This window comes from Eleginops maclovinus, chromosome 15 (assembly GCF_036324505.1).
Source record: "Eleginops maclovinus isolate JMC-PN-2008 ecotype Puerto Natales chromosome 15, JC_Emac_rtc_rv5, whole genome shotgun sequence".
NCBI classification, from domain to species: Eukaryota; Metazoa; Chordata; class Actinopteri; order Perciformes; family Eleginopidae; genus Eleginops; species Eleginops maclovinus.
In genome coordinates, this window is record NC_086363.1 from 21975214 (window position 1) to 21994748 (window position 19535).

At 44.2% G+C, this 19535-nt stretch overlaps 1 long non-coding RNA gene across 1 annotated transcript; it reads right to left on the bottom strand.

Annotated features, from left to right (window-relative positions):
- Positions 1 to 4011: 4011 nt before the first annotated feature.
- On the bottom strand, positions 4012 to 17505 carry LOC134876679 (uncharacterized). Its single transcript, XR_010167487.1, has 3 exons — positions 17352 to 17505; positions 4686 to 4900; positions 4012 to 4243 (listed from the first exon to the last, which is right to left on the bottom strand). It is a non-coding gene; the product is annotated as an uncharacterized LOC134876679 (long non-coding RNA).
- Positions 17506 to 19535: the final 2030 nt, after the last annotated feature.

The following is a 19535-nucleotide window of genomic DNA, read 5'->3' on the forward strand; positions in this document are numbered from 1 at the left end:
TTATCCCTGTTAGCTGGTCTAGCCAGAAGCCTGACCACTGCTGCAATGTATTCTGAAATAAAGACTTTGTTTATAAGTGTGTGTCCTATGAAAGATTTTGTTTCAGTCTATCTCACTTTGTTAATGTCAGTAGCTAACAGGTCCAAATCAGTTGGGAGGGGTCTGACTTAACTGACCGACGATGCAAAGAAAGGGGGGGTGGCAGCTGGCCTGCATCACAGTGCTCACATGGTGTGTAGAGGAAGAGTACTCTGGCAAGATACACAGACACAGACTCACACACACGCACGCACGCACGCACGCACGCACGCACACACACACACACACACACACACACACACACACACACACACACACACACACACACACACACACACACACACACACACACACAAAATCATGCACGCTTAGACACAAACAGGTCCTAAATTTGATACATTTATATATTTGCACCTTCTTAATGTCATGTATTTTGATAGGGGATGTGGAATTTAATTTAAAATAGATCAGATTTATTTCAGACCTCCTAATGTTCAGTGATTAAATAGTCTCTGCAAGCATTGACTGCATCTGAATTAGTGTATGGGTTTCACCTTTTATTGAGTCTAGGGTCGGATCAAGGTTACATTCTTTAGGACCAAACGTGCCTTCTCCCTTGAGAGTTTTACAATTTAAAGAACATAGATAAAGAGAGAGGTTTCTGATGATCCGGCTGTTGGCAGCTGAGTTTGTATTTTAATGGTTTGCTTACTGTGATAGAATTCTCAGCAAAATACATTTCATTTAGTGTAATGAATTGTAACAGCACCTCTGTCTGAGCCAGTAAGCATTTCATTTTCCTGGCTGCGAGGAGCCGCATTTGGAAATTGATGATTTCTTCCAGAAACTGCTTAAAACACAATGCTTGAAAATATATCAATAACACTTACATTAGGCTGTATAAAAAATGTCCAGTTATTATTATTAGTTAATGGTTATCGAGTCCTATCCTTTAAAGTCAACCAGCTCACCAGTTAAGTATTCAGTAGAGCTGTAACGAAGCTCCTCTTGTTTCTTCCCCAATATAAAAATAAGCATCCTGTTTCTGATTTCAAGCCTATGGGAGAGTTTTCACAAATTTACAAAACAATGTATGTGACTTTTAGTGGCCTTTCACAAACACAACCCTAGATAGGAAGGTTAAGTTTGTTTGTACAGTCGAATAATAACATTTAGTTTCCATTTGTTTCAAACAAACCATTTGATCCTGCTTACCCAGTTGGCCCCCATCTGCACACACAAAAACATACACTCACACACATACATAAAAGAGCTATGTGACCACATCACAGAAAGAGGGGCTGATTTCATTAACATTTATGTAGTGCTTTGCGTGGCAGCAAGTCCCAAATTTATTCCCTAATTGGACCACTGCAGTGCCAAGTTATACAATAAGAGCCGAACAAGTGTGCATTGTAAGCGTGGAGTTACGCATGACTGACACATCGAACTGCAAATGACCTGCTTCCATACAACTACTGGAATTTCTCCTCTGAAATTAGTTACTGAGTTATGATATGAAGTCCTATTGTTGCTTCTGAGATACCCTTCACAATTTTAACGCTTGTTTGGAAGAGAAATAATTATTACTGTATGTTATTACTACATGACATACCTTCCTCAGAAAAGTTCTAATTGTCTAATGCTTATGATAGAAGATGTCTGCAATATATCGCCACAGATTTGTGTCTGAGTAAAAAAGGCTAAAGTGAAGAACATGTGTCAGATATTTAATAAAACAAAAAACTCACCAAACCAATGTTCAAATGGACATGCTCAAAAACAAGTAAACACATCCAGAGGAGCGGCAGCAGGTCTTATACAGGCAGAACATCAGGAAAAGCTTCAGATGGTAGCAACACAACATGACAAACTGCCTCTGATCGGATGGGCTGATGATTAATGAACAGGAGGTGGAAGTGAGGGTCAGGTGACTAAGTTTCCGTCAAATTGTCAATTTTGTCTAGTAAGGTTCCTAACTGAGACCTGGCTACCACAGCATTTAATGTGACACAACATTTGGCTGACCGTGGAAACAACCAATTGCGACTGAGAAACGCACATCATGTAAGTATGTTGCCGATTAAGCTACAACTAATTCCATTTTAAAGTTAACATCCCACTGTGTGAGCTGTGTGGGATGTCTTATCCTTTATTCCTTTACAGTACATGTGTTAACGGTGATATGCACTATGATGTGAACCCTAACAAATGTAGCATATAGTGCATCAATTTTTATGAACTTAAAATATTTTTGACATGGCCATCCTATAGCTCAGTGGGTAGAGCAGGCGGTCATATACTGGGGTTAGAACATAGCGACAAGTCACCGAAACACGCCCACGAGCGCGGTTTCGAATCCCGCTCGCGCCCTTGAATAGCAACTCAAAACTCATTAACTGAATCTGATCAGCTGTCTGGTCTCCACTCCCATTACTCCATGTATTCATGTAAAGGTTCATTAATTATTTTTACCATACTGCTGGGTAGGTTGTGAATAAAATAAAGGGATCATTAAAGTTAACAAAAAATTCGTAATTCATTCTTTGTTTATATTATTATGCTTTGTAACAGAATAAAAATCTTCAAAGTAGCTCATGGTATCAAATCAATGAAGTGAATTAAGAGTTTAGGAGTCATATTTTCCTCTGAAATGTAGTGAAGTTGAAGTGTTAAGGAGCATGCATGTAAGTACATAATCGTACAGTACTTCAATAGATGAATGATAGAATACTACTTAGTAATAATGAAAGTGAAATATGATGATGAAAAAACTAAACAGAAACATCCAATCTTGTTTTATACTTATTTTTATACTTAAAACAACAATAATAATTTAGACAAAACAACAACAGCAATTATTAAAATATTTATATTAGAGTCTCAAATTACAAATGGTGCAATAAACAGTGCAAAATATAACAAAATGAAAATGTAGCAAAAATATATATATATTATAAAGAAGTTAAAACACAGACACATCCAAAAAAGTCACAACAAAATGTATAATACTGATAATAATAATAATAATAATAATAATAATAATAATAATAATAATAATAATAATAATAATAATAACAGTGTACCATAAATAACATAACGCATAACTAACTAAATAGTGTAATAAATTGTAAATAATTGAAGCGTAAAGTAAATAAGAAAATGAACCACCCTCCCCCTACCTACAAAATAAGTCATTTAAGGGGCATCTCTTCTCTTGTTTTTACCATACCCTCTTTGCTCCAGCATAACCCTCCATTCCTCATACGACTGGCCCTCTGATGCTTCACAGTACCAATTGCCAAAGTGCTGTAAATGGGCAGGTGGCTCCCCCCCCCCTGGCACTTTTTACAAATGATTTTGTCCGTCTTTTTTACATACTTTCTTTTACCCTTTCCAGATTGCTCCCTTTCTTCTTTTCTTTTTCTGTGCTGCTGTGTTGAGTACGGTATGTTCGCTTGATGTTAGCGCCTGAGTAGCTGCTGGAGGCAATGGCATGTTGAGAAGCACCATTGGTGAGCTTCCAGGCGCAAGCTGTGAGGGTCCAGGCATAGATGGTACCATATAGGGAATTGAGAATGGTGGTGCTGGTGCAAGGAAGGGACGCCCATCGTATTGAGGTGATGGTGGTGGTGGTGGGACCTGCGAGATGGCCAATGGTCTCGATCCCTTCTTGAGCTTTGCCTCACCAGTAGTGTTTGGTGGCAGAACAAAGATGTGAGGCTGAGCCAAACTCCCGGGATACAGAGATGGCCCTTTCTGCATGGCCACAGGAAGCTTCTCAGGTCCTGCCATTGGTGCGTCAGGAGCTGGGATACCCTGCTTCAGGATCTGATGTTCCTGAGACCTGCAACGCCTGCTGAACCTTGGAAAACATGAAACAATCAATATTAATAAACAACTTGGGTAAGTATTACAGTGTAAGTATACATGTATCGCAGTATGCTTGTTCACTCACCATTGTGTGACAGTTGCAGCATTGACTTCTGGGAGCTGGATGGTGGTCTCAGTCATCAACTTGGCATTGGTGATCACACACTCTCGGATGTGCTTATAAGCACGTGTCACCATTTTGAATCGTGAGACCCTCACTCCGTCACAGCACACACTATTTGGGTAGAGCTGACAGAGGTTTGTGAAGATGGCCTCTACCACTCGGTTGCCGTCTGGCCACTGTGCGGGACTGTGAGCCACAACGAAGCACCTGCAAATCCAACACAATACTTATTAATGTTAATTACTAAAGATGATATTTGTTTTTACTTTTCTGTGGCTTGATTTCCCTAAAGTTACGAGGAAAAACCAGAAAGTGTTGGTCTGATTTATTCTATCCGACACACAGCCTTGCTTATTGTATGCCTCCTAGTAATTGTTTGTTTCGGACCCAAGGAAGGAAAGGTGGTGTTCAAGTTAATAAGGATCCTTTCATAAACTTGGCTGCACTAATTAAGGTGGAGTTAGTATTTGAGCCAGTTTCAGTCATTTTAAATGTCTCTGTGTTTACTTAATGTAACATACTGCTCCTAGTACTAGGATGGGTTAAATGCAGAGGACACATTTCACTATGTGTGCTCTGCTGTGTGCATGTATGTGACTAATAAAGAGGGTTTCATCTATCTATCTTTACTTTTTACTGCTCTCCACACCTGGTGCCACAATTTGAGGAAACCCATCAGGTGTCCTCTGTTGGATTGTATCTCAATGTTGCTGGGTTATGGCTCTTCTGGCCTTATCCATCACTTCCTCTGGGAAAGAGGTCACATCCCCGGTCTGCCTTTGTTCTTTCCTTCACCTTCGTAGCTTCCAATGTCTCTGTAAGGTTCAGACTGTGGTCAGCCCGTTTTCTAAAGTATGATTCCCTCTAGAAAATAAGAAATAGAATTTTTTTTTAAAACAGAGAAATAGATCATTTATAATAAATATTTATTAAACAAGCTGTAAAAGATGAGCTGGTACAAAACTTTGCTGAAGGCAGCTGTGTATATTATCCTATTACCAGGGCTTTCCAGAAATTATAATGTATAATGACATGTCTTTTTGAACGGGCTAAAAATATTATATAATATAAAACAATAATACACTGAGGCATACAACATAAAAAAGATACAAAATGTGATTGAAACATAAATTAACTTTTAACACACGTTGGACGGAAAGAAAAACACCGGAGACGGTGGAAGATTAACGGTAATATCCCTGAGCAACATGTTCTTTACTTAAAACATATCTATATATATATATATAGATATATATATATATATATAATAAAACAGTTTATAAGCATTGACAATGTGTTTAAAAGATGTATTTACTTTCGCAGAGTTGGGAAAAAGTGATTCTCTCACTAGCAGGCATCCGAGTATGCACGTCATACTGAGACGCCGCAAAGCTACAACTCTGTCGTGGTAGTTATTTGTTTTTTAAACGTTTGTTTATCTTGACGCCGATTGGTCAATTCTTGGTTGAATCTTCGTTACAATACGAGCGCTGATTGGCCAGAGCTCTGAATTCTCGGTTGAATCTTGGTTACAGACAGCAATGCGATTGGCTGTCACAACCAAGATTGCGCTCGACTCACAGGCGGCAGGGAGGGGGTTTGGTCCCCATGCGGTGGACCCAGGTTCGAATCCGGCCTGAGTCCCTTTGCCGCGCGTCTTCCCCTCTGTCTCCCTACTTCTCATCTGTACTATATTAAAAGCACTGCTTGCCCCCCCCCCAAAAAAAATATATACATATAAATGTGCCTTGAGATTCATGTGGATTATTATTGGGTGGGTGAGAATGAGTGTGAGCAATCATTAAGTTTCACTTAAAAACATTTTTTAATTTAAATTCCCATGAACAATTGATGTTTCACTGTTGTCGATGTTTATAAAGCCTGCATAAAAAAACACCATAAGAGGATGGTGCAAGGTGTCTAGATGTGATTATAGTGTTCCACTGTACAGAAAACTGTAGTTTCCCCAAGGCAGACGCACATTAATAACATCCACTGGTGATCATAATAAGTCACCAAGTGTAGGTCTAGTTGGATTCTTGCAGTCAGCACAGAGGTTATCTTTTGTCCTGATGAAAAAGAAGATCAGGAGTGTGCACACCACTCATTTGCATTAACAAATGATACTGCAACCTCCATCAAGACATTATGTATTCAGGGTAACTAACACCAAGATATTTTTTCAGAATGATGACATAATTCTGTGAACAGGGAGTAGAGGAGAGGGCGGAGCACACAGCCTTGAGGGGCTCCGGTTTTTAGGATCAGGGTGGAGCATGTGATGTTTCCCATCCGCACTGCCTGGGGTCTGTCCGTCAGGAATTTCAGGATCCAGTCACAGAGGGGGCTGTTGAACCCGAGGTCCCTGAGCTTGATGACAAGCTTGGAGGGCACAATGGTGTTGAATGCTGAACTGTAGTCAATGAACAGCATTCTCACATATGTGTTCCACTAGTCCAGGAGGGAGAGGGCAGTGTGGAGGGTGAGATGGCGTCGTCTGTGGAACTGTTTGCTCTGTAGGCAAACTGCAGGGGGTCCAGAGAGTCAGGGAGGGAGGAGGTGATAAATGACTAACCTCTCAAAGCACTCCATTATGATGGATGTGAGTGCCACTCGGCGATAGTCATTGAGGCATTTTTGGGACAGGAGCGATGGTGGAGTGTTTGAAACATGTGGGGACTACGGAGTGCAGCAGTGACCTGTTGAAGATGTCTTTGTAACCCTTTTAAAGGTTCTGCACACATCTGCCCTGTTTAAAACAAAAGGGTAGGGGTCCTGGGCCTTCAGTACCTCCACAGCCTGGCTCAAAACGTGCATAGAAAGCACATGTGATGATTTGTGAACTTTACAAAACAACAAATACTCCTTATGCCTCTTTATTCTGTTGAGTTTTCTGTTCCCTGCACAAGACCTTAATGATGGAGCAGAGAGACCCATCAGCAACATCCTGGTGACCGTTTACTAAATACTTATAAGCATAGCTATCCAGACTCTGACGATGTATGTAAGTCCCTATGTAGGGCTTGTTAGGGTGATACATCTTCACATGGTCATCACATCATTGTCTCATGAGACAGAACTTCAGCGGGAAGGTTTATGAAGAGTTTTAACTGGACATGTTTGCTTTATTTTGTTGCAGCCAGTGTTGCTCATTGGTTAAACCTACACACATCTGCTGTCCAGAAGGATTTTATTATTTTTCACCAAATTTCTGAAACCATTTGTATCTGGCACTGATGGTGTGAATTGTCCTGCAAAGAAATCTCCAGCCTTTTTCAAACACCAAGTGAGACAAGAGTTACTTTGCTGTGCTTTCATTGGTGAACTGCATCATAAAACTGTTGGGTGTAATAAAATTGATTCAGGGATTAATTACAGAGCGGTACTCAGGAATACCTGGTTCTTTTTATTGGACCACTCATTGCAGTTTAACTTTTTTCATTAAGGGCCAAACATGCTTGTTTTGTACATTGGTGAAAACTCTCCCATAGGCTTGAAATCAGAAACAGGATGCTTATTTTTATATTGGGGAAGAAACAAGAGGAGCTTCGTTACAGCTCTACTGAATACTTAACTGGTGAGCTGGTTGACTTTAAAGGATAGGACTCAATAACCATTAACTAATAATAATAACTGGACATTTTTTATACAGCCTAATGTAAGTGTTATTGATATATTTTCAAGCATTGTGTTTTAAGCAGTTTCTGGAAGAAATCATCAATTTCCAAATGCGGCTCCTCGCAGCCAGGAAAATGAAATGCTTACTGGCTCAGACAGAGGTGCTGTTACAATTCATTACACTAAATGAAATGTATTTTGCTGAGAATTCTATCACAGTAAGCAAACCATTAAAATACAAACTCAGAACAAAAAGAAGCATGATGATATTTTGATTCAACTAAGCCAATTCAATGTGAGTGCTGGTGCATTAGTCTAATGGGCTAAAGTCTTCCTTAAGACTGCAGGATAAGCACTCTACTTCTTTCTCCTCCATGTGAGGCATCAGCTGCCAACAGCCGGATCATCAGAAACCTCTCTCTTTATCTATGTTCTTTAAATTGCAAAACACTCAAGGGAGAATGCACGTTTGGTCCTAAAGAATGTAACCTTGATCTGACCCCAGACTCAATAAAAGGTGAAACCCATACTGTTGTGTTTTCTGTGGACTTATATCATTTGTGTAGTTTTGCGCTCAACAGCACAAACCCTTTTCAGCAAGAAAGCCAAGAAGCTGTCCCTCACTGTAGATCTCCTAGAAAAAAGGGCGCTTATCGATGAGATCAGAACACTTGGTGTGGAGTTTGGAAAGGTGCACGATACCGGTCTCGAATATATTGATGCTCTGGGAGAAGTGGAAAATGAGGAAGAAAAGGCAGAAGAAAAAGCGGCTCATGCAGAGGAGAAAACGGAGAAGTGCCTTGCCACATATACATATACACTCCAGCTCGCTAAGGAGACGTTATGGTCCAAATTCGCCTATGTCAACATAAAATTATACGACGACGGTGCAGAGGAGAAATGTGCCGAGGTTGAGAACACTGACTTGAAGGAGTTGCCGGAGGAAGACTGTAAAGCCCTGAGAGAGAGCCTGCTGGAGAGGATCAAAATGCTTGAGCGGAAGGTGCTTGAATGGGATGGTCTAATCTCTGGAGCCAAGACAGCAGTGTACAAGCAGCAGCTATACAAGCTGGGAAACATACTGCGTGACTGGTGGTGGCAAAAGTTGAAGCGGACAGAAGAGCTTGACAGGGGAGACAAGAGGTTGGAGAAGCAGGCGCTGATGGAGAGCACAGTGAGTCCGGTGAGGGGCCCACCGGAGCTGGCATGCAGCCCCAAGTCCCCAGTGTAACACCTGGACTCAGCACTGGAGCGCCTGCGTTTCCGTACGGCTTCAGACCACAGATCAGTCTTGAAAGAACAGGCCTGCCCACGTTCTCTGAAGACATGACCGACTACTACCGGTGGAAAGCTGAGTGGGAAGAGCTGGAACAGCTGGGAAACGCACAGAGGATGGCTGGTGTTACAAGGTTTCACCTCCTAGCAAGTCTAAGTGACAGGGTGAAAAAAGACTTGGTTCTGTCCAGCTGCGCGTCTGCGGATGAAATGTTCAGGCGCCTCGACAACTGCTTCGGGAACAAGGCGAAAATCGTCCTGAGGATATCCGAGGAGGTTCAAAGCCTACCTTCTGTGAAGGGAAACAACCCCAGGAAAGCAATTTAGCTGATCCAGGCCTCTGAGCAGGCCCTTAGCAACCTTGTGATCCTGGGAGAAGAGGATGTTATAAAGAACCGTTGGGTAGCGCAGTCCCTTGAAAGCAAGCTCCCAAGCTCTCTGAAGCAGAAATGGATTGCACACAAGTCTAAGGCTGCGAATGGTTTTGCTCCACTTAAACACTTTGACTGCTTACTGCGCTTCCTGAAGAAGCAGGAGGCAATCCTGGAAGAACTGGATCAGCTGGAGGCAAGCCCTCGAGAGGGGAGCTCCTCAGTGAAAGGCCCGGCAGACAAGCCACCTCAGGCCAAAGAGGGTCTCAGTCGAAGCCACGCTTGGGCTCATGCACTGCCTGTTCCGATGAGACACACGCTGGCAGGCTGTTTGCCTGCAAAGCCTTCAGGGAGATGGATCTCCAGAGGAGAAAGGCCCATCTGAGATGAGATTGGCCTGGAGAGTATCGCAGAGATAAGTCAGACTGTCACTCCGCAGCGACGTCAGCAAAGATCTTTTGCAGTTGCTGCGAAGAGCTGGTCCGTCCTGAGAACAGCAATCTTCTGGTCAGTCACAGGGAAGGTCGCTTAGTTCCACAGCCGTTCAAGATGGAGGGAGATCTAGTCCTCTGGGAGGGCCCACTGGGCAAAACTGTTGGACGTTGATCGACCTAACGCTGCACCAGTCCGAAACTCACTTTGCAAGGTCCATGAGAACATCCTCAAGGGTGTACAAGGAGGTCCTTGTGGAAACCATAGACCTGAGTGAGGAGGACCCAACGAGGATGGAAGAAGTGACCCTCAGCAACACCACTGCCACGAATAAGGAGCTGTTTGAGTGGTTCAAGTGGTATGGTATTGGAGCAGCGTGTGACCCGAAATGCAGGAGCTGCAGAAGCAGCAAGTGTCCCCCGGGAGGCAAAGAGATGACATTTTGAGAAGAAAGGGACTTAGAAAAGATAAAGGACTGCCTCTCTTATGTGCTAGCGGACAAGCACAGCCACGCCCCACACTTGGATGCGGCCTACCCATGGAAGGCCAACCCAGTGATTCTGCCAGATAACCGCCGAGCAGTGGAAGCAACCTTCCGGAACCCCGAGGCTCGGCTGGCAAGAGAACCTGTATGGAAAGCGGCATATGGAGAGCAGATCTGCGAGATGATATCAAGAGGAGCAGCCATCGAGCTCACGAAAGAAGAGATTGAGGGCTTGAACGGGCCGATCTGGTACATCAGCCATCTGGTCGCCCCGAATCCTCATTCTAGCTCGACGCCAGTAAGGATAGTCTGGAACAGTAGCCAGGAGTTTAAAGGGATGAGCCTGAACAACCTCCTGCACAAAGGCCCTCCTGAGATTCAGGAGCAGATTGTACGCTGCTCTTGGCGATGTTAAGAAAATGTATAATTCAGTGTGGCTGAAGGACGAGGAGGTACAGCTCCATCGATTCCTCTGGAGGGATGACCCCGAAGATGAAATCGATGTGTTTGCCGTCGTCAGGGTCAACATCAGCGACAAGCCTGCCGGATGCATCGCTCAGGTTGCCATGAGGGAGATGGCAAACCTGCCCCAGTTCGCATCCACTGTTGCAGAATGCCAGATCCTGACAGAGGACTGCTACGTGGAGGACATATTGACGTCACATAATGACCTCCAAGCCCTGATTAAGATGACCAAAGGGGTGGAGTAGATCCTAAATGCAGGTGGCTTCTCCCTCAAGCCCTGGGTCCTGACAGGCCAAAGTGGGAGGAGTGAAAAACCCACTGACCCCAGCAACGTCGGGTCAACGGAGCCCAATACCCTGATACTCCCCAACCAGATGCGGGACGAAGAGAATAAGGCATTGGGAGTGGGATACGAACCCGAATCTGACAAACTCCATGTGCTGACGTCTGTGAACTTTGGCGAGGCGAGGGAAGATGAGAACCGGGCTGGATCTACGGGAGGATGAGATCAGAGACAGCACCCCTGACCCTCTCACCCGGCGCATGCTGCTGAGTCAGATCGCAGGGTTCTATGATCCCATCGGCCTGGCCTCACCTGCCAAGCAACGAGGAGTGATGCTCATAGGAGAGTCCTTTCAGGAGGCAGGAAGAGACCGCCCCTCCAAGGACACCTAGAATGATCCTCTCTCGCCACGTCTTCGAGAGGCTGAAATAAAACTCTTTGAGCAGTATGTGAGGGTTGGCCAAGTCAGATTCGATACGAACCTAACACCCCATGGAGCCATAGGCCGCCCGATGGGGATCATGTTTTCCGATGGCAGTGAAGCTTCCTACGGAGTCGTTCTTTACCTTCGGTGGGTGACGGAACAAGATGGAGTCATAGTGATGCTGGTCGAATCAAAGGCCAAGCTCACCCCTCTAGACCAGAAAGGTGATGTCATTAAAGCAGAGCTGTGCGGGGCTGTCTTTGCAACCCGCATGAAGACATACTTCGAGAAGCACTGCTACATCAAGGTCGATTGGTGGACCCATTTTGTCGATAGTCAGACAATCCTGGGAGCCATCCAGAAGGATAGCTATGGCTATCAGACATGTTTTGCAAACCGGATTAGAGAAATCCAAAAGGCCGGACCAGTGGATAGCTGGAGGTGGGTTGAAGGACGAGAGAATATCGCCGACATCATCACAAGGGGAGCATCCCCTGAGGAGCTTGCCGAGGGATCAGTCTGGCAGGAAGGCCTTGGATTTTTGAAGTTCACCCCCTCTGTTACTGAAGAGATCGGGGGACTTCGGAGGAAGGCGTTCTCGGCCCTGCTCACAGCAGGAGCCCAGCCCAGTAAATGGTCGGGCCCAACCAGTGTTGCGCTTGTGCACCTCGTGGACCCTCGAAGGTTCTGTTCACTGGCACAGTTGTGCGGGACCATCACCTGGATGAGACGAGCAGTGGAAATCTGGCACCCAGGCCCCAGTTCAGTCAAAGTGGGAGGCAAGACCATGCCTGTCTGTGGAAGAAAGAGCAACAGCTTTCAAAGATCTAGCTCTCGCAGCTCAAGACGGCGTCAAGTTCCGCGACACAACCCTGGACCGCCTGGTTGTTCAGAAGGAGGAAAAGACAGGACTCTTGCTCTGCGGAGGGAGAATCCAACGCTGGGCTGAAGACAGAGTGGCTGTACCGCTAATCCCATGCCAGTTGTGGCTAGCAACCCTACTGGCTAGGTAGGCACATGAAGAAAACCATGAAGGTGTCGCCTCTACCCTTCTACGGACAAGAAGGAAAGCCTGGATCGTGCAGGGACGAAAAACAGTTAAGAAGGTGCTGAACAACTGTGTCACCTACAGAAAGCAAAGAGCCAAGATGTGCCGGCAAATAATGAGTGATCTCCCTCAAGAACGTACCAAAAGAGCAAGCCCATTCGAGTATACAACCCTCGATCTTTTTGGCCCCTTCGAGGTGAAAGACGCTGTTAAAACAAGGACAAGCAAGAGGGTGTGGGGCATTTTCTACTGTTGTATGGCATCGAGAGCCGTCCATGCGGACCTCACCGATAACCAGTCGGCAGAAACTTTTGTTGCTCTGAGGGGGCATCCAAGGAAACTATGGTCCGATAGAGGCACTAACTTTGTTGGCGCCAAGCCGGCTCTGCGTGAGCTGCTTAAACATCTGGCTTGCCTGCAGGCTGCGTCCATGGAATATGTAGCCGCCAAGAACGGGACCGAGTGGAAGTGGGAGACTCACCCTGCAGATGCACCCCACAGGTATGGAGCTGCGGAGGCTGCTGTAAAGCTTTTGAAGAGGGCGCTCACGAGCCTCGGAGGAGCCACAGGGTCTCTCACATGGGGAGAACTCCAGACTCTGTTCTATCAGGCAGCCAACCTGACAAACGAATGCCCAATCGATGCCAGAGCTCAAGAACAGGAAGACTCGGTCGAGTATCTAACACCCAACTCCCTATTACTGGGTCGAGCATCGCTTGGAGGAGACACCAGCGGGCTTGACCTAGAGACCCATCCCTGGCGTCGACTAAGGGCTATTCAAATTGGAGTGAACCGGTTCTGGGCAAAGTAGACGGAACTAGCTGGCCCAAATCTGTTCGTTTGACACAAGTGGCACCGGACAGAGAGGAACGTCAAAGTCGGCGACCTCGTCTGGATTGCTGACCCAAACGCTTTGAGAGGTCAGTTTTGTCTGGGCTGGATTCTGACAGTCTACCCTGACAGTAAAAGGATCGTCAGGGATGCCGACATCGCAACTTGTGCTGGCCTTCCTGTTTCCCTGGCGGGTGGCCGAAAGAAGAGTTCTTCACTGCCCAAGGCAGTTATCAGAAGAGACATGAGAAGGCTGGTGGTGCTTCTCCCAGTGGATGACCAAACTCATCCACCCCAGCTGCCATGACACCCGCCTCTTCCTGAACCCCTCTCATTCTGCACACCGCCCAATCCCCTTGTCACACACACACACCTACCCAACACTACCTCGCCCAAACCCCAGTCACCGCCCTTACCCCTTGTTGGCTGGTTGGTGCAAGCCTAGCGCTGCCACCATGCCCATCACATTGCATGATTTTGTGTGTGTGTGTGTGTCATGGTCTGGCTCTTGGACTGACTTAAGAATGGAAAAAGACACGAAGTAGGGGTAAATTAAATGCATTTATTATAACTAATAGTAAATAAATAAATGAGTCAGTAATATCAGTAGGGTAGGTGTGGATGTGTGAGCATGATGTAGTGCCAAGTGTTGTATGCCAAAACAAAGACGCTGCCAAACAAAGGTCAAACAGGTAACTGCTCTCAGGAAGGAGTAGGCCAGCCGAAAGAAAGCCCCGGCGAAGACACTGGACTGGGCCTTTGATCCCCAGGAGTGCAGCGACCAGGTACACGCAATTAATGAATCAATCATTAAAGGTATACACACTACAGGGAGGAGTAAAGTAGGGGTCGTCACAGTGTGTGTGTATGTGTGTGTGTGTGTGTGTGTCACAAAGGTCAGCCAGAAAGGCAGTTTTTGCATGTTAATAATGCAATATTATTTGTAGTGTTGCGTCTCATAACTATAACTGGAGTGTGGTGCTTGTGTCTTGGTTTTCTGTGTCCCTCACCTGGCAGGCTATTTGGACACTTGTCGACCAGGAGGAGCGTGCGACCGCACACAGACTTCCTCTCTTTCTCCCCCCTATGGCTGGCGGCAGGGTAAAGACTTGATCCCACCTTGCATATGTTTATACCTCTGACTTCTTTTTGTCTGAACCGTGAGCCAGTTCTTGACAAAATGGGTTCTCATCAACTCAGGTAATAAAATTAATAATTTGTGAAAAGCTGTAAATATGGTAATTTGTTTGAAATGTTTTGTTCTGGTAAACTCAAGTCGGAGGCAAAATAAAATAAATAAATTTGCAGGGCAATCACACTATGGTTGGTTGTGTCTGTTGGGGTTGACGGAGTTTCTGCCAGTCTGGTGTTAATTGGGTGTTGGGGGGCTGTGGCTCAGTTAGTTTGCATTACAGTACACTTACAAGTGACATGTTGCTTTTGGCTTTTAGATTTAGCTTTATTTTTCCCTGGTAGGTTCCAATGGGTTTTACTTAGCGGATCCATGGTGTGGTTTGTTACGTAGGAGGAAAGTAGGTAGAGCCACCTTATGATCTTTGGGATCACGTGGGGGAGTACCATTCAGCCCAATGGAATGAGTCAGAAAATGTACATGATGTTCATCAGTAAAAGGAAGGACGACAGTTCCTATGAAGCTGTTTTATGGCCGGCAGATATAGTATACACACACAAGGGTGTTATTAGACATGTGACATGGGGAAAGTAGCTTTTTTGTTAGTATACACTGTTCATTTTTCTGCACACTTAAACGTTGTCCATTTTCATACAGTTTTTCTTCGATCATTTGTCTCATGAGGTGTGAAATATAAACTGTTCCGTGGAAAATCAAAACTCGATTGCAAAGCGTGGCATAGAATGCATAACTTTAGACATTTCATTCCAAGTCATCCTTGTTTGTAGATTGTAATGAAATGAAAAAATGTAATTAATGAAAAGTTGTTTGTTGTTGTGTGAGCACAGGTCCAAATGTTACCATGTTTGCCCAGAAATGTTCCTCAGACAGGTCTTTGCTGCTTACTTTACTTTTCGTGAATTTCAATGGTGTCTCCCTGACAGTTTGTCACACTATAATACACTTTTTATGTTTTGGTAATTCTGTGAAGTGATCAGAAAAAAAGTTGCAACAAAATAACATCAAATCCCAAAAACGGTAGTTCAGTACAAAACAAAACAAAACAAAACCTTTTATAGTTTAATGAATCATTAGGTTTCAAGGTTTCAAGGTTTTATTTGTCATATGCACAGCAGATACAACGTATATGTTGGCAATGAAAATCTTATATCCCATGCTCCTCGAACAACTCAACATACATGGTGCAAATAAGATAAATAAAATAGTGCAAAAAGAGAGAAGAATATTTACAATAACAACAATAAAGATTTAAGGATGTGAAATATATACATATGTGGAATACATTGAAAGTATTTAAATACTTTACACTGTTGAATGAGGAGGTATGGACAGATGCATATATTACGTATAACAGATGTATATGGCAGATATGTATAATATATAGATATGTGTACTATAAACAGATATGTATGGCAGATGTGTATAATATATATATATATATATATATATATATATATGTATGTGTGTACTATAAACAGATGTGAGTAGACATTCACAGAGCTCAGGAGCTCAGCAGTCTTATAGCCTGTGGAATAAAACTGTCCCTGAGTCTGGTGGTCTTGGTCCGGATGCTACGGTACCGTCTGCCAGACGGCAGCAGACAGAACAGATTGTTGCTGGGGTGATGGGGGTCCTTTAATATCCTACCGGCCTTCTTCCAACACTGCTGGGTGTAGAGGTCCTCCATGGATGGCAGCTCTGTCCTGGTGATGTGCTGAGCAGTTTTCACCACCCTCTGTAGAGTCTTACGGTTGAGGGCGGTGCAACTGCCATACCAGGCGGTGATGCAGCCAGTCAGGATACTCTCGATGGTGCACCTATAGAAGTTGCAGAGTATCCTGGAGTCCATGTTGAACTTCCGCAGCCTACGGAGGAAGAACAGCCGCTGTCGAGCCGTCTTGGATATGACCCTGGTGTGATGTGTCCATGTCAGGTCCTCACTGATGTTTACCCCGAGGAACCTGAAGCTGCTGACTCTCTCCACAGGAGTCCCGTCGATGGTGATGGGTGTGTGTGCCTCTCTCTGCCTCTTCCTGTAGTCCACAATCAGCTCCTTTGTTTTGCTGACGTTGAGATGGAGGTTGTTGTCCTGGCACCAAGATGTCAGGGCTCTGACCTCCTCTCTGTACGCCGTCTCGTTGCCGTCTGTGATCAGGCCGATGACGCTCGTGTCGTCAGCAAACTTGATGATGGTGTTGGAGCTGTGTGTGGCCACGCAGTCGTGTGTGAACAGGGAGTAGAGGAGAGGGCTGAGTACACAACCCTGAGGGGCTCCGGTGTTGAGGGTCAAGGTGGAGGATGTGATGTTCCCCATCCGCACTGCCTGGGATCTGCCCGTTAGGAAGCTCATGATCCAGTCACATTAGGCATGGGATGCAGCAAATATTGTAGGAGAAGTTGGTTGTATGAATTAGAAAAACTATATCTGTTATCAACAACAAACTAAATATTTAGAGTTTTGTACGTAATGTTTTGAGAAGTTAGTTTAATGCAAGAATAAAGGCACAGCAAATAAGGCAAAAGATAAGGTCACTGATCACCAGGGAAATGCATGTGTCAGAGCAGCATCAGAATAAGAGAGAAACAGGAGAGGACAAGAGTTTATAAAGGAGAATAAGAATACAAATAACAACAACAGGAAAAGGCAAAACACGGATTTCTTGAGTTTACATTTGTGCATATATCAGAGAAGATAATTATGAATATGAAGAGATATACACATGTCTATGTGCAAGTGTAAAAAAAGTATATAAATTTAGGACTTGGATTAGATTGTTCGACATGGACTTTTTCTCTCAAAAAAGTCAGGCCGGCGTGAAAGATTACACAATTTTTGTCCACTCTTCTTTTCATACAGGATGTCCTCAAGTTTTTCTAGCTGTGTCCAGAAATTTCACAAGATCCCCGAGTTTCAGCACTTGGTTAACTTACCTTCCACTTGGTCTGAATCACTAGCAGTCAATAACCTCCCTGACAGTCCCAGAGGAAATAATAACGTAGCTGTCATTAGTGTAGGATGAGTGGAACCGGCCTGAAGACCATCGTTAGCGACTCTAATCATTGAGGCACGTCTGAATAGTTGTGCTTGGCCTGTTAATGACGGCCTGAAGCATTGGCCCTGACAGGCAGGCAGGCTGGCGTCAAGGTTGGCAGAGAGATATTGGGAAAGAGAGAGAGGAGTTGGCATGAGAGGGGGGGGTATCTGGACCGCTGCCGGCTTTTGCTGCTTAAATGGAGAACCATCAGCAGAGAGGGCTCAGTTGTCCGGGCCACTAAAACACCACAACACTGTTTTCTTTGATTTCCCTTTTACATCTAGTTCAATAAATGTCCCGGGTTTGTCAGCCTTCACAGAGAGAAGCAGGGCAGCACTGCGGCAGATCCGTCCTGCAGGAACCATGTGGCAGTGAATACAGATCTGCTCTGACACCAAGACCTAGAACTTCACCGTTGATGACACAAACTCTGATCTGTGGCACATATTGTTATTTCCAAAACACATACCATCTTCATTAGAAAATTGCATATAGACACCAATGACATGAGCCACCACTGAGACATGCCCGCCAAAGTCATTGTAGATTCAGGCAGACCCTTACAGTAAAAACACATGAATTTCCCATGTGTTGCCCATGTGGGCAACATGTGGTTTATCATGAAGAACTCATGTACACGACATGGTAACACAGGTTATGTTATGTGACACCATGTAGAGCACATGTGGATAAAATGTTTCACCACATGGCATTTTCAACTACCATTTTCAAATACCAAGTACAAAATAAAGAAATCGTAGAGTTCTCAAAGTTACGCCGCTTATTCTGTAAAGAATTGCAACATTCAAATCAAACATTAATGTAGCAAGTCTATATAACCTTCAGAAAGCCACACCCATCACACTATTTCATACAGAGTTAAACAAATTATTATAATAATTCTACGAATAAGTTGCATTTTTGCCCAATCCATTTGTTTTTCTATTATTTTTTTTTATTTTGGAATGTTTTGAATGTTTAAAAAAAACAAACTAATTTCTATCACTTGGGCAGAGGCCCTTCAATTTCCAATTTCTATGTAAAAATGACATGACTGTTGCAATGCAATGTTAGATTTGTGGTCACAAAAGTCCTTTGAATCTTCAAATTAACTATACCATGCAGTCGATGAAGCATATGAACGGAAACGTTTAAAGGTCTCCTATTATGCTATATTTGAACAATATATTGTAGGGCCATATCTATACAAAACATGTCTGTGAAGTGTTTTGCTCAAAAAACCAAACAGATCCCCATTGTAGCATACCTCATCCCCCTCTAATTCAGCCCTGTTCCTGAAGTGCTGATTCTGTGACTGTAGCTTTAAATGAACTAGCTGCTGCTGACCACGCCCCTTTGGAGCGTCATGATCTCTCCTCTGAAGAGAGTTTTCTACCGGGAGAAACTCAACTAAACGCTGCCGTGATTAAACGCCATATTATGTTCCAAACCACACCCAGCATTATTTCTGAAACAGTATGGAGCTCAAACGTTTCTCTCTGGCGGGTATACCACAAGGGCAGGACCTTTATATTACACAGAGTCTCTCCAGCACAGCGTTAGCTCTCAGATGCATGCTAATGTAAACACAGACCATAATACTTTCAAAACACGTGGCGCATTGTTTCTGATACGACTCATAGCTTTTTTTCTTTCACCAGTATTTACCATTAGAACAGTGACATTATATGTATTATATATATAAACAGCCTGGCCAAAAAAAAGGTCACACTCTAATATTCGTTGGACCGCCTCTACCTTTGATTACAGCTAGCATTTGCCGGGGCATCGTTTCCACAAGCTTCTGCAATGTCACAAAAAACATTTATTTCTGTCTTGCATTAATTTTTCGCCAGCACATCCCAAAGATTCTCAATCGGGTTCAGGTCTGGACTCTGTGGGGCCCAATCCATGTGTGAAATGGTGTCTCATGCTCCCTGAACCACTCTTTCACAATGTGAGCCCGGTGGATCCTGGCATTGTCATCTTGGAACATGCCCGTGCCATCAGGGAAGAAAAAATCACCTGGTCATTCCGTATATTCAGGTAATCAGCTGACCTCATTCTTTGGGCACGTTGC